Here is a 14,918-nt window from a genome sequence, read left to right on the forward strand (position 1 = left end):
TGTAGCTTTAGGATGCTTTTGCCATTAAGCCTTCTGCTTTCAAGATTACAGTAGCAATGATAGATAGATGCAGTTTCAGGCCTCCAAAAAGACTGCTAAGCCTGCTTCAGGGACTAATGCAGATATATGGCATCCTTTCTGGGCAGACTTTATGGTCCAAAACCAGACACACAGGACATTCCCAGGTCACTCACATTTTATTGCTTCAGCTGGGATAATTCAGATGATCTGTCTCTTTTATTCATCCTCCCATCCTAGAAACCACCTGTGTTCTCCATCTTCTGTTTCAAAGGCATTTACAATACAGCTAGAAGTAAGGTTAATTGAGAAAGAAGCCAGATAAAGGACAGATGTATATTAAATTGAAAATGAAAAGGCTGCCTGTTTCTAAGTTATAAATCAGTGAATACACAGCATTAAGCACATACCTCTGGTCCACCTACTCAGTGGTTTTAACAATAACTTAGTATTTCCATAGCCCTTCTGATTGCTTCATTTTTGTGCTAAGTTCCTCAATTTGTTTCATAAACAGAGGTGTGAGATATACACAATATTTAATTGCCCAAGCCCAAGGAGGCAACATTGTCCACAATAAATCTGCTTTGCACTTAGCCACCAGGCTTCATCCAGCACACAATATAGTTGGCTGTCACCAGGAGCCAGTTAAAGCTCATTCCCTTGCTCTGATTTGTTCTGAGGGTCCCTGTAGGGACAAGTCTGTCAGTGTTGCTGCCTCTCACATCCAGGCTTTTGGTGCTGGATGGCTCCAGGTGATGCTGTTGGGCTGGATGCCTGTGAGATATCCCAGGAGGTGCCAAAAAGCAACTGAGAGGAACATGGGCTTGAGGCTGGAGGTGGGAGTGGCCAACATAAAATTCAGGGAATATTGGATTTGAGAGGTAGGTTTTGCAGGAGACAGAAGCCTGAAAGAGGAAAAGGGTATTGCAAGAGAAGGGAATGTAAGATTGAAGTACTGGGTATGAGAGGAGATTGGGATTATGGTGGATGTCCTGTGATGGAAGGCAAGCAGGAGCTATAAGGTGTGAGAAGTGTAAGGGTGTCAGTCCATGTAAGATTATCTGCTCCTCATACATCTGAACTCAATTAACTATGTGGTCTGACCACTTTTTCACAGTGGCTGCAACATCAACCCAGCAGCTGCTGAGACAAAGCTGCTGCCTGTGGCTGCACTGGGCATGAAGGTTTCATGCCTCCCACCATTAGCAGAACAGCTCCCATGCACACATCTGTGGCAAGTGCTTTAATTCCTCACTGACTTCAATATCCTCAATATCCTGCCTGTAACACTTTTTCAGAGGTGCTTATGAGACAAGGGTCACAGGGCTGCAGAAACACACCTATAGGGTAGGAGAGGTAAGTATGGGAACTTTATAGCCAAGGAAGTGGGGCTTTTTTGGCTGGTGTTTTTTTTTTTTTTTTTTTTTTTTTTTTTTTTTTTAAGCAGACCAGTATATTCATCCCAATAACTTGGAGAGAATCCAAATGTCATTTTCAGACATTCTGGTATGACTGTGGGCAAACAATGTAGCATTTCTGGTCCAAGTTTAGCAAAGAACATAAGCCAGGATTGTTATTAAGCATATAGCAATGGGAAAACCATAAAATAATATACATGTACTTCCAGACATATAAAGAAAAGTATTTTTAGGAGAAGTTGTCATAACTATTTTCTGTGGTTGCAGAACATCTAGGAAAGACTCTATCTGGACTTTCTGTGACTGGAAACAAGCTAAGGTCCAAGGCAGAAACTTTCATTGAGTCTTTTCAGCTTAATGTCAAAATGTCCTGTTCATATCAGTTTTTCAGTGTGCCTTGGCTGTGCTTTTGCTGCTTGACAAAAAGGGGGCTCCTTGATCACGGAGTAGCTCCTGTTCTTCAGAAAGATGGTGCCCTTCCAAACTGTGGTTTGGATTCTATGAAACTCAACCCAGGGAGAGTGATGAGCAAAGAACACTGACAAAGCTGGCAGCAATCAATAAGTGGGTTGTTAGTAAGTTAAATATTAAATTAAATATCTGTGTTTAATGTAAAAAAGCAAACAAAACCAATGAAAACCAAACAATCCCCAAAAATCCCTAAACCCCACCAAAAAAAAAAAAAAAAAAAAAAAAATTAAAAATCAACCAAAAACCCACAATTTTTTTTTCCTAATAAGACATTTTGCTGAAACAATCTTTGTTAAAACCTGATGAGCTGCCTCTTCCTCTCACTTCAAACCACCTCCAAAGCAAGCTTTTCCTTGAGTGCATATATTTCTGCCTCCTGGTAATGACTTGGCAAGCAGCGAAATGTGGCCACTGCTACCAGCTCACTGATGCCTTGTTTGGGGAACAAAAGAGGCATCTCCATTGCTGGTAAAGTGGCACCTGTTTTCTGTGAATAGGCAGAGGCTCTTAGCCAGCTTATACCAATATAATTAAGGCAGTGCAAGCCCTTATCTCTGGCTTGACATAGATAGAAGAGTAATTCCCATTTAATTTATCATTGTAAATTCAGATGAGCAAGCTTTACAAGAAAAAGGTTTCTCTTTATATGTTTATTTGTTTCTGTATTGGTTGGGCGTTTTTTGTGGATTTTTTTTTTTTTATTTAACCATTTTGGCTAAAAAAAAAATGGTACCTTCACCAATTCCAATTGCAGTATTTTTATTAAAAATCGTAAAAAATGGTGTGCAAAAGTCTTTCCAATCTCTGCTCATAACGTGCTTTTATCTTGATTAAATTTTGTCTTGGAATCCAGGCCCTGTATTATACATTATTACAGCAACTAGCACAGCATATCAAACATGGATTTCAAATCTCACAATAATACATATTTTCGATTAAAATAATGGGATCCATGGCTTTCCACTGTGGAGATTATGATTGTTTCACCTTTGCTGTTCTGCCTGGGCACTTGAGGCTTCACATAACCCTGCTTTGAAGTGCTTCTTCCAAGTTCAGAATTTACTGTTTGAAATGTCTGATGTAATGCTATCTAATCCTTCCCATGGCTTCAGGGAAGACAAGCTTTCAGTCTGGTGAAAAATGTATTTCTCTAAGGTTATTAGAATGAAATAAAATAAAAACCAGTTGTGGAGTGGTCATCACAAGGCAGCTTGATGCGGGTTTCTTTTTGAATGAAGCAGAGACCAGCTCCTGCCCTGCTCAAAGCAATAGCAGGGTTGCTGTCAGCCTCCATAAGCCCCAGATCAAACTACAGCTTCCATTCAGGACGTTTTTTTATTTGTTTTTAATAAGGTTGATATTCAGGAAAAGGTCAAATGTAAAACATAGGACCTGTTTTATAGGATACTTGAATCCCTCTTTTTTTAAGTGGCCATATAGGTTAGAAGCCACACGTGGAAGACCTGAATAATCTTACACATGGTAGCAATCACTACTCTGCATTATGCACTCCCTTCCTAATATCATATATGAGCAGATGGGGTCTTTCCTCCAAGGGTGCTCTTTATTCATGTTCTTGAATTGAAGTTATCAGTATGATCTTAAACCACTTTTATTAGAGAGTCTGTTTTTAATCAAGAGGGAAGGGGGATTTGCAGTGAAGAAAAAAACACTGGTGGGTAAAATGAACCACCACAGAGACAAAAATAAACAGAGGAATTTCCTCAATGCCCTATTTCATCTTCCTTTTTCCTTTTTATTAAATAAAACATACTAAATAATTTAACATAATATTGTTTTTATAAGCACTGTCATTAAAGTAGTCGCTTGTTTTGAACTAAAAGACAGTGTCCTTTTCTTTCTTTCTTTCTTTCTTTCTTTCTTTCTTTCTTTCTTTCTTTCTTTCTTTCTTTTCTTTCTTTTCTTTCTTTTCTCTTTCATTCTCTTGTTTCTTTTTGTATTGCATATATTCAATACATAATCAGAAAGGAAATGAGAGGAGAAAATTTAGTCTCAGGACTGCAACTGTCTTAAAAATTTAAGGCAAGAGGGTGTTTCGCTGCTTCATTTTTCTGGTCCTCCTGTACATGACTTCAAAATGGTGCCAGTAAATCTAGGAGTGAACTCCGTGCTAATTTTGAGTGCCCAGTCTTTGAAAAACAAAGGTCGATGCAATTATCAAGCAACAGCAAGGATAATAACATTGTCTGACAGTGGTCGGTCATGGGGGCTCCAGCTGAGAGCTGGACATAAAAATGCACAGCTCAGGTTTTGCCTAGATTAGGGGAAGTACCTGAAGATTAATTACAAGTTCTTTGTAAATTCATTGGGGTTCTAGGAGATATTTTGCCACTGCAGCTACCTTCTCTGTTGTTCTGCCCACAGTCACCAGGCAGAAGGGCAGGAAGGGTGTTTCCTTTCACCCACCCCGGAGCTGGAGCTCTAATACATGCTCAAGGGACAATTATGCCAAGGTGCCCAGCTGTGGTGACACACAGGCTGTGCTGTTGGCTCAGCTGCAGGACCTTCCTCTTGCAAAACCCTGAAATCTGTCCATCAGGATTCATTAGGAGTAGCTAGGCAGAGCTGGAAATTTAGGCTAGACTGCACCACCTTGAGCTGGCTGAGCCCAGATCAGGTTTCAGGAGTTGACATGCAGACACAGCAGATGAAACACCAGTAGTGGAGGTGGTTTAGTCTCCAGCAGCCTCCCTGAATGCATCACTCTTGTCTGTTGCCATCTTCTGTGGCAAGAGCAAGCAAATTACAGGTAGAAGTAAATGCCTGTAGTTCACTGAACTAGAAAGTCAAATAGAATTTCAAGTGGGCTGTGCCAGCACACCATGCTCACATGGTTGAGGAGCAGCTTGATGTAGAGTTCTGTCTTGCAGGTTGCAGTGGCAGTGGGAGAGGGGGGAAGCTACCACAGCTGGGAGTGAGAGCTGCTCCTGCAGGATGGGCTGTCCCTACTGTGCTTGTAAGTCACTATCCTGAAACACTTTCGTTAGGGTAAATGTGCTGTGAACACAGAAGTTGTATTTTTAGGAATCTAAGTTAAAGCACAGGCAGAATATAACCTCAGCCTTTTTTCCAAGCTCACCCCACACCAGCTTGACTTGATCCCAACACTTAAATTCTTACAGTCTTGACGGATCTTACAGCTGGATGCAAACATATTCTATTGAGTCCTAGTGAAATGCTGGAGCCAGCTGGAGTGGACCAAACCAATAAAATCTTTTTTAAAACGGCCTAAATCACATAACATCCTTTCCAGAGACAGTGCACAAATATGGTAGCAGCAATGATTTAAAAAAAATGCTGTAAAAGTCTTTGCTAGTACTCTGGGAACCACAGAGGTGGTGAACTCCCGGGAGATTTGGGTGGCCTGTCTGCAGTACATATATCTTATGCTTCAAAGAGCCATTTCCCCTGCACTTAAATTACAGCCTTTCCTACTTGCACGAGCTCAAAGGGCCAGAAGAACTGGTTCTGAATTAGCTCACCTTTTCCAGGGAAAAAAGTACCCCATTACAGTTAATCCACCTCTTCCATCTTCATGCTGGGAAGTTGCAGATCTTGGGAATGGGGATAGAAAGCTGTTTAAACAATTTCATCATCCACAATTGAAAGGAGAGTGAAACAGACTGAACTCTTCCCCAAAAAAATGGTATTAAATTTTTTGGGTTTAAAAGTTATTTTGATTGCTTGCAAGTACTTTTAAAATACTCTATTAAAATTTTGACTGCAAACATCAACCTCTTCTCCACTAACTTACAGAGACTGACTTTCCAGTAATTTAAATCCTTTTGCAAAAAAAATCAGAAATCTTTGAGTAAAACTTCTTTTATATAATTACCAAGAGTAATTCAACAAAAGACTGAAAGTCCCACTTGCATGGACTACTTCTCATAAGGCCAAGTCTATAATGTTGAATATCTTTCTAGATAAACAGACTTCAACTTTTTATTTTTTCCAAAGAAACATAGTGTCTCATAATTTTTGTTTGAATAGTTGGAATAAAATTTAAAAAACTTGAATTTTCTTCCCCCACAATGCAGCAACATTTCTGAATCACATTTAAATATAATTTGTGTGCTTCTTTTAACATACATATTTCAGCTGGAAGGCAAAGAAATTCAAAGACAGAAGCATAAACACTGAGAAAAAAAGTAAATCCATAGTATTCTAGTAGAGGAGGTAAGGGAACTGAATTTGAGATTAACAGCCAGGCCTGTGTGCCAAAAACTTAAAGGCCTCCAATCGTTATCTTGCAGTCTCCCTTACACAGATCCCTGGACCAGATCCTCAGATGATATCAGCTGCTGGGTGCAGTCACATTCATGCAAGTAGCATTACAGTGATTAAAGCTAGATGATAATCAGCCTCACTGGTTTCAATGAGTTTTATTATTCATTTGATTGAAAGGTATTTTCCAGTTGTTGTGAAGCAGGGAAATGGGTTTCGAATTCATCATTTTTTAAGCCTCACACACATTGTTTGGCAAACAAGGATTGTTTAGATTGTCTGGGACTCCTTCATTGCATCCTCCCAAATGTGAGATTTCCCTCTGTTCTCCAATGGTGCTGTTAAACACAGAGTGGCCAGCTTTGCAAAGAAATAAGCCTTCTTTAGAATGAGGTCTTTTGGTTTCATCTGTAATCTTTATGGAAAAACTGGACATTACAGTAGAAGGATTATGCTAAATTGCTTTCTGCCACTGAAGAGATGGACAAAGCAGTAGCTCAAGGCATGGAATGAACATTCTGAAATAAGCACTTAGTCACTGAATTCAGTACCAAGAAATTAACCTAAACTATTTCAATTTACATATGTTTGTAATTTGCATCCCAGCTTTACACCTTACAGAGACTCACTTGTTAGCTGCTACTGTAGTAAATGTTTGTTCACAGGCTGCTTAAAATCAAGCAGGGAGGACAAGCTGGGACCAAATCCAAGGCTGCCTAACCCTGCCTGCCTGCCTTGTGTGAATATACTCCTAGGGCTCTACACTGTTCCGTGCTGGAGTGGTGCAAAACTGATTCCAAAGCCTGATACTGCAGTACAGGGGTTCCCCAGTTATGCTGGAATCTATGAATTAACCAGAGACTTTCATGTGAATGCTTGCACCTGCTACCGCTCCTTTTCTGTGCTGAATTGCTCTCTGGAGGAGACTCTGGCCTGCTTTCTAACTATTTCTCCATAAATAAAGACATTTGGGGGTCTGCAAGTAGGAAGAGGTAAACTTCATAATGCATGGGTTTTGGACTGGTATTCCGAATTTGGTGCAACTTGAGGCTGTTTCTTCTTGTTCCATTGTTTTTTACCTCAGAGAAGAATCAATCCCCACCAGGCTTACAGCCTCCTTTGAGGGATTGCAGAGTGATAAAATCTCCCCTAAACCTCCTTTTCCCCAGACTAAACACCCCCAGCTCCCTCAGCTGCTCCTCAACAGACTTGTGCTCCAGACCCTTCCCCAGCTCTGTTGTCCTTCCCTGGATCAGCCCCTCAGGGTCTTTTTTTGCAGTGAGGGCCCAGAACTGGACAGCACTCAAGGTGCCAGGAACAGAGGGACAATCCCTGTCCTGGTCCTGCTAGCCGCACTGTGTCTGATCCAGGCCAGGATGCCATTGGCCTTCTTGGCCACCTGGGCACACACTGGCTCTTGTTCAGTCCCTGGTGACCAGCACCCCCAGGTCCTTTCCCAAGGGCAGCTTTCCAGCCACTGTTGCCCAGCCTGTAGGACTGCCTGGGGCGGTTGTGACCCAAGTGCAGGACCGAGCACTTCGCCTTGTTGAACCTCACACCCCTGGCCTTGGGCCATCACTCCGGACTGTCCAGATTCCTCTGTAGAGCCCTCCTACCTTCCAGCAGATCAACACTCCCAACCAACTTGGTGTCATCTACAGACTTAGTGAGGGTACCCTCAATCCCCTGATCCAGATCATTGACAGAGATATTAAACATCATTATTAAAATGAATGCTGCTGGAACCACCCAGGTCACTGTGTGCAGGTGCCAGTAGGGCCCAGGGCCTGGCTGTAGCTTTCCAGCTGACATGAGATGATGCTTTCTGTGCACTTGCCTGTCTTGCTCTGTGGTCACAGCACATGACTCTCCTTCATTCCCCTTTCAGTCTGGGGCTGCCTCTGCCCTTTGGACGGGCAGGATGTTGCACAGCACCAGCGATGAGCAGCTACAGAGATAGCACATGATGTTGTCTGGGGCGCCAGGGTAATGCAAGTCTGTCCCCAGTGTCTTACAGTTGCAGGGGCCCATTGCAAGCTGTTAGTGCACTTGGGAGCACAGGAATATTTACCCATGAAAAAATAGTAGTGTTTTATAGAAATGGCCCAATGCTTCTCAGTGAGGGTCATGAACCCCTTGAAGGTCACAAGAGCATTCAAAAGGCTCATGAAATTTTAGACAGCAGAAATCAGCAGCAGCTCAGCTCCTCCAGAGAGGCAAAGTGAGAATCAGCTGTAAGTATTAGCTGTCAGTGCTCGCCATAGCAAGGGAACTGCTAATTACACAACTTTAATTGCTATCAGCACTTAGTCCTGGCAGGAACAGGGAGGAGAGGACAAGCATTTAACCCCCACTCTTGCTCTCTCACTCTGAAAGAATGGAGCAGCAGTGGATTTGGGAAAGATACACTCGCTAGAAGATGAACCAAAAGGGAAATGTGCTTTGTAAATGTTTGGGAAACCCTAGTAGAGTATAGTGTTTCTGCATTAGAGGAGGATAAGGGGAACAGTGCCTCTCCTGCAGGGCAGAGTCTGCCCCAGGGCTTGGTATTTGGTAACACCACCTTGTCCATAGTCTTCAACAACCTCTGCCATTTTGTTTATTGCTTTTCTGCTTCCTGCAGGGTTTCATTTCATCAGTTTAAGGGTCACTGCAGACTTTTCACTTAATCACTGTACAAATGATTTAGCTGGCTCACTTATTTCCTTTTTTTTCTTTTTTCACATACTTCTTGGATCCTGCAGAGCAAAATTCCGGTGTGAAAGGTTTAAGACTCCAGACAGTTGTGAAACTTTGGCAATTTAGCATCTTTGGTTGAGATTAGTCTTAAAGTTGTTATGTGACATCTGAAGAAAAAACCCTGTAAATCTTTCTAAAATGCTAGGCCAATAGCTTTGATATGTAATAAATACTGAAATTCTGTAAAACACTGCAATCCATTTTATCATCTTTTCTAAACAGAAAGAGCAAAGTCAGGAAATTCATTGCTGAGGAGTTATACTTTTCTTTGAACCTACTTGATATTAAACATTTGGGGAGTTAAAGCAGCCAGTTTCAATGTAAACAGGCAAATGACTGAATTAAATGTACAAAGTGAACTATTTATTTTTCCTTATATGTTGAGTGAGCTCTTAGGATGAGATAATAATGCTTTGTAATCATTTACTCCTTTCCAGCTAGAGAAGTACAATAAAGCCTTAATCGTTTTAGTGCCACTACTTAAATATTTTCTGTCTTACCTGATTACCTTCCTGTAGGACATAATTGTTATATCCCTACCTGCCTGTCTCTCTTGCCTGTCATAAACCCATGCTCTCTAGGTGCATAAGGAAAAGGTTTACAAGCTCCAGATACTCACAACTACCTCATCATCAAAAAGTAACTCCTTCTCCTAAATACCATTTAAATGGCTCTTTTTTCATGCTCTATTCCATTTCATGAAAATAAAGACAGCCTATTTAGAGTAGGTTTTAAATAACAGGCATTTACTCTGCAAAATTGCTTTGACTAGAATAACAGAAGGAGATACTCCAAGAGCTATCCAGCCCCTATATCACAGGAGGCAATGCCCTGGATTAGGTGGGAAGTGAGAAGCAGAGGGGATGCCTGGGAATGTATCTGCTTCACCCATTACATCTGGAACTTGGAAAGTATATAAGCCAATGACATTATTAGCATGCTGCTGTTAATTCCCTTGCCTGCTTTTCCATTTTTTATTACCTGTTACCGTAATTTTCTGTTAAAAACTTTGGGTGGTATCCCCTGCTTCATCCCACGCACAGGAAGGGCTCCCCAGTCCCCAAGTCTGTAATGCTGTCTCTTCAAAACTCACCTCTGCTGTAACACTCGGCAGGAGCTGGTGATCTGTCTTCTCTGCTGGCTCATTTGGTCCAAGGTAATGTCTCTGTCCTTCTGCTCTGCCTCGTATGTCCACCACTTCTCCTTCCTTCGCACCCAGACTGAGCAATCATTTCACAAGCTCTCCTGCTGCCCATGGCTGCAATCAGGTGGGCACGCTTAGAAATATTGCAAAATAGCAGCAACATCAGCAGAGGATAGAAGTGGCTCCCCCTAAGTCATGCAAGAGGAAAGAGCTTGGATCTTTTGTCTTGGTTATTGCTGTAACTGCATACTCCTCCTTCCTAGCATCCCTCTCCAAAACATACTGACATCAATTAACCTTTTCATTGCATTGAGCCTCTGCTTTTGTCTGTATGGCAATGGACACCTCTGTAATTCCAACACTCCTCAGGGAATGCCTAAAAGACAGCAAAGTTGTTTATTTTAAGCATTCAGATTTGGGAAGGCCAAATGAAATAAGTAGTAAGGACAAATTCATGTTCCAGAAACAGTACCTTGTATGTGCAGAGTGGAAGGATGTTACTGAGTGTATGCAGCTGAGGACAGGGACCCTCCCAGGGGCTGCCTGGTGCCTGGGATCAGATGTGCAGGCAGGCATGTGCAGTAACTGACTCACCTGGAAGAAGGGATTTGCCCCAAGGAGCTGTTGCCAAGGCAAACACCACCTTGTGTCTATCACCTGGACACTCTCTCTTTGTCTGCGTTTTCTCCTGGTTCAGCCCAATGCATGCAGGGCTCAGGCAACCACATGAGCATTTTTAGGGTGTTTCTGGCCAGACTGGTGACAAATACCTAGGTTAAGCCATGGAATAATTAAAGCCAGCATTTCCCACAGCAGAGAAGAGGTTACAACTTGTTCTTGTAGACAAAGGTGTCTGGGAGGTGTTGGTGTGGACTCCAAGGACAGCAGTAGCAAGGCTGCTGATGTCACCTGTAAGAGAGCTCCCTGTCACCACCCTCCCTTGCTGCTGCCACACACCCTTCTGCCATCAAACAAAGTGTTTTTCTGGAGAAGGCCAAGATCCACTTCAACAGTTACATCAGCTCCCCTCAGTGAGCACATGAGCTTCCACTTCAGAGCCTTGTTCCATTTGCTTCTCATCTCGGGAAAAAGGGGTTTCCTTGAAAACCATTCTTACAAGTGTGCTGCCTACATTTTTCTCATTACAAATAATATTTTCATATTCTTTCTCACAGGAATGTTTTCATTGTTCCTTGTTGTTCTCTGTCTGTACCATCAGGTAATAAAATAATGGATAGCTATTCTTAGTAGCTAAACTGTGCAGAATTTCTCCCTCTTAAGTTCTTGCCTTTTCTCCTCCCCTCTCACATAAGTGGGATCTCATTCCCTCCAAAATAAGATTTAAAGATGACAGCTGTGTTCTGTGGGATGTCAATTGATATAAAGAAGAGAAATATGGACTAATTTCTTTTACCTGATCCTGTACATACTCATTATTTCAGTAATCCAAACATACCCTACTTGTTGAATAAGGAAATATTAGAGAGATTTCTAATTTTACAAAAAGTTGTTTGCCTGGATACAGGTTTGTTGGATCAAGCTCTTAACAGGGTCTGCACAAAATCTTTGTTTATTTTGCTCAGCTGAAATTTTGCAAATGTCTTCTCATTATCATTGGGTGGAACTGAAGAGAAACACTGATGTCAGTTTTGTGACATGTCCTGTTATTTAAGTAATTCACAATTTAGGCTGGGACACATTTGACCTTCTTAAATAATTGGCTTTTTTCCCCCTTTTTTTCCTTGGCATCAATAAATGAAGAAAGAACAAACTAACTACCTTTGGCAAGGAAAGAACTTCTAGTAAACCAAAATTTCTTACTAGTTTTTTGTAAATATCACTCTGATTTGGTCCCTTCTAAATAATATAACACCCTATATCAAACCTATTTACCGAGTTGTTGAAAATCTGCCCTGGGAAGGAACTTTCTAGTTTCAAAATACTTCAGACTCTGTTAAGGATCTGTACTTCAAGGCTTTCAAAAAATCCCAGTCCTCAGCTGAGCTTCACCTCTGTGAAAAGGCACACTGAAGTTAATGGGTTTGCTCCTGAACAGAAGAGTTAAGCACATGTTTGAGCTCTTGGTGAGGGAGCCTGGATGTTGACCTTGTGCTTTGCAAGAAAGGAGCCATCCCGTGCCATCACCCCTCTGTGACAGCTGCTCCCGAGGCCCTCAAAGATGAATAAGGCAGTCATGGTCTCTTGGGGGGTTTTTGAAGAAATCAGTCGTGAGTGAGCATTCATCCTTCCCTCACAATTATGTTGCCCTGGTGACTTCGGTGCTCAGGTTGTAGCCAGGGAAATTTTAGTCTGCCAGTGCTCACATCGACATGGGTGTGATTTTCATACCCACACATTGGTTTAATACACTATTCACATTGGTGTGTCTGCTCATGGAGCTAGAACAGAGTGGTGGATTTGGCTTGCACTCTGTGAAAGAGGTTTTTAAAGGGTTACTGCTGCGTCCAAACATGTTTCACAGCTGACGTTTGACAATGAAAAAGAAGAGCTCAATGAAAAGGCTAAATGTTCACAAGGAACTCTTTACTGTGGGGTTAATGAGGACTTGAAAGGACTTGCACTCTGGCCTTAGCTGTGTATGTTTGTCTTTTCTTTTACTTTCATCTCTCTTCCCTGAGCTCTGGTCTCTTTTCACTCTTTTTTCCCCTGCTTTTAATTTGTGCCCCGGTATTAAGTCAACCAGCCTTCCTTCCTTCTTTCTCTTCTTCCATCCTTTCTCTCTTTCTGTCTCTTTCTATTTCTTCCTTTACACTGTTTTGGGAGCCTGACTTTGACAGATTGTTAACAGCAGAAACCACAAAACTGTCTATTGCTTGAACCGATCCAGGGCCTCTCTTGCTAACATGCAGTCTTTATTAGTGATATTATTACACAGCAAAAGATGTAATAGCCTCAGAAGGAAAATTCGATTTTTTTCTTTGAAGATGTAAAGATTTAACTTTATGGGGTTTAACTCAGTTTCGGTTTTTTTAAAATCTGCAATACATGGCCAGATGAAATTCGGTATTTGCCTGATTTAGTGCTTTTTCCTTTTACCTTTAAATATAGTAAGCTCATAAAGAATTTTAACATCTCATAGTAAAGAGAACAAGGTGCATATTGTCATGCAAAGGGTATCCTGATGGAACAAATGATTTCATGCCATTGCACATGCACTGCCTACTATGCTCAATAATGCATAGTTTAAATAAAAATATGAACCTGTCAGAATACTAATTATTGTGTATCTTCATCCACAAAGAGCAGTTAAAAATTTACACAGACAAACTGAGGCTGCTATAAAGAAGTTTATTTAAAGACTTTAAATGAAAAACTAAACTTTCAAACATAGTTCAGACACCTAAATGAAAGAAAGTCTCAGCTCATTGATCCTAACCCTTTTAATTGCATCTAGCTTTTGTGAAGCAAATCCCTGGTACCAAAGATCTGATATATTGCTGTGTTACCTGCCAATCCCTGGTTTATAAGCACTGCATTTCTTCTCCTTAAGTCTGATGAATTTGTATTTTAAAATTAACAATGGAACAATGAGAAATAAGAAATTAACACTTCATCATATAAAATGTTTTCTAGGGCAACATACTTAATTAGACATAGACTTAATGCAGGGTTGCAGACAATTGGGTGGATTGAGTCACTGTATCGAGTGGTCCATATTTCCTGAAACCCTATTTTCTATAGGTTCTTAGGCTGCCCTAATCTCTACGGGCTACACTTACACTATAAATTTAGAAGGGTGCAGGAATATTCCCAGGCTCTGCAAGTCAATTTTCTACAGTTCTAAATTATCAGAGAAGTTTCTGGCATATCTTTGGCCTGCTTCAGCAGTTTCTCAAATTGTTCCCAGGCATGGTTCTGAGATTAGTGCATGGCAGGAGACATTCCCAACAGGCAGTTGCCCTGTTTTGCAGAGCAAGAGGTTTTAATGTACTGATGTAGTATTTAATAGCATTTAGCAGTATTGATTTTGGCAGTGCTCCATACCAGGTGTCCTCAGTGCCAGACAAGAGTCCTGTCTGCACTTAATTTTTATTGGAGAGGTAGCCAGAGCATCTAAGCGCCCAATAGTTGCATGTTAAGTGACACAATTTATATTCTGATCTACAGCTGCATAAATTCTTCAGGAGAACAGTAGCCTTTGCCTTCAGCAGACCTGGCAGAATTGTCCTTCCACATGTATTGTTCTCTTCCAGAGTGCAGATTGAGGAAACACAGGGAGCCCTATGAAGACCTTTCCTTCTTTGAGGGGCTCATTCCTGGCTCTTAGACAAAAGTTTGGCTTAGGCCAAAGTGTAAGGCATTGTACTACAGAGAGAAAGACCCTTTGTGTTGAAGGAAAAGGGTCATCAACCATGTGCCTTTGAAATTGTTATAGATTTTTAGGGTATGCTGATATGTAATTTAGACACTTCTTTCATTAAAGTCTACATTCACACAGAGATGGCCTCCAATAGTCAGGGCTTGCAGAATTTGCCTATGTCCTAATTCCTTAATTTTCAGCTATTCTGGGTGCAATAATACATATAGGCCAGACAGCAAAGGCTTGTACAAGTTCAGTCACTTCTTTGTCCACCAGAATTAGACAGACCCTGAAGCTGCTGTGCAGCGTGGCATTAACAACATCAAGAAGTTAATGAGAATTCTTAAATTAATCTCTAAATTAAGGAATTTTCTTTCCATATCCTTAATCTAAATGCATTTTGTACTAAACCTGCAGAATCTTTGAAAGCATTGCTCTTGCCTATCTGCCTACCCACTGCTTTGCTTGAGTTAAATCTTGGTAAACTCCATTTGACCGAAAACTGATTTATCCAAGATCTGGACAACACCAGTGGAAGAGTTGCAGACGTGAGGAAGATAAT

The sequence above is a fragment of the Onychostruthus taczanowskii genome, unplaced genomic scaffold, assembly GCF_017590055.1.
Source record: "Onychostruthus taczanowskii isolate IOZ18803 unplaced genomic scaffold, ASM1759005v1 scaffold27, whole genome shotgun sequence".
NCBI lineage: Eukaryota > Metazoa > Chordata > Aves > Passeriformes > Passeridae > Onychostruthus > Onychostruthus taczanowskii.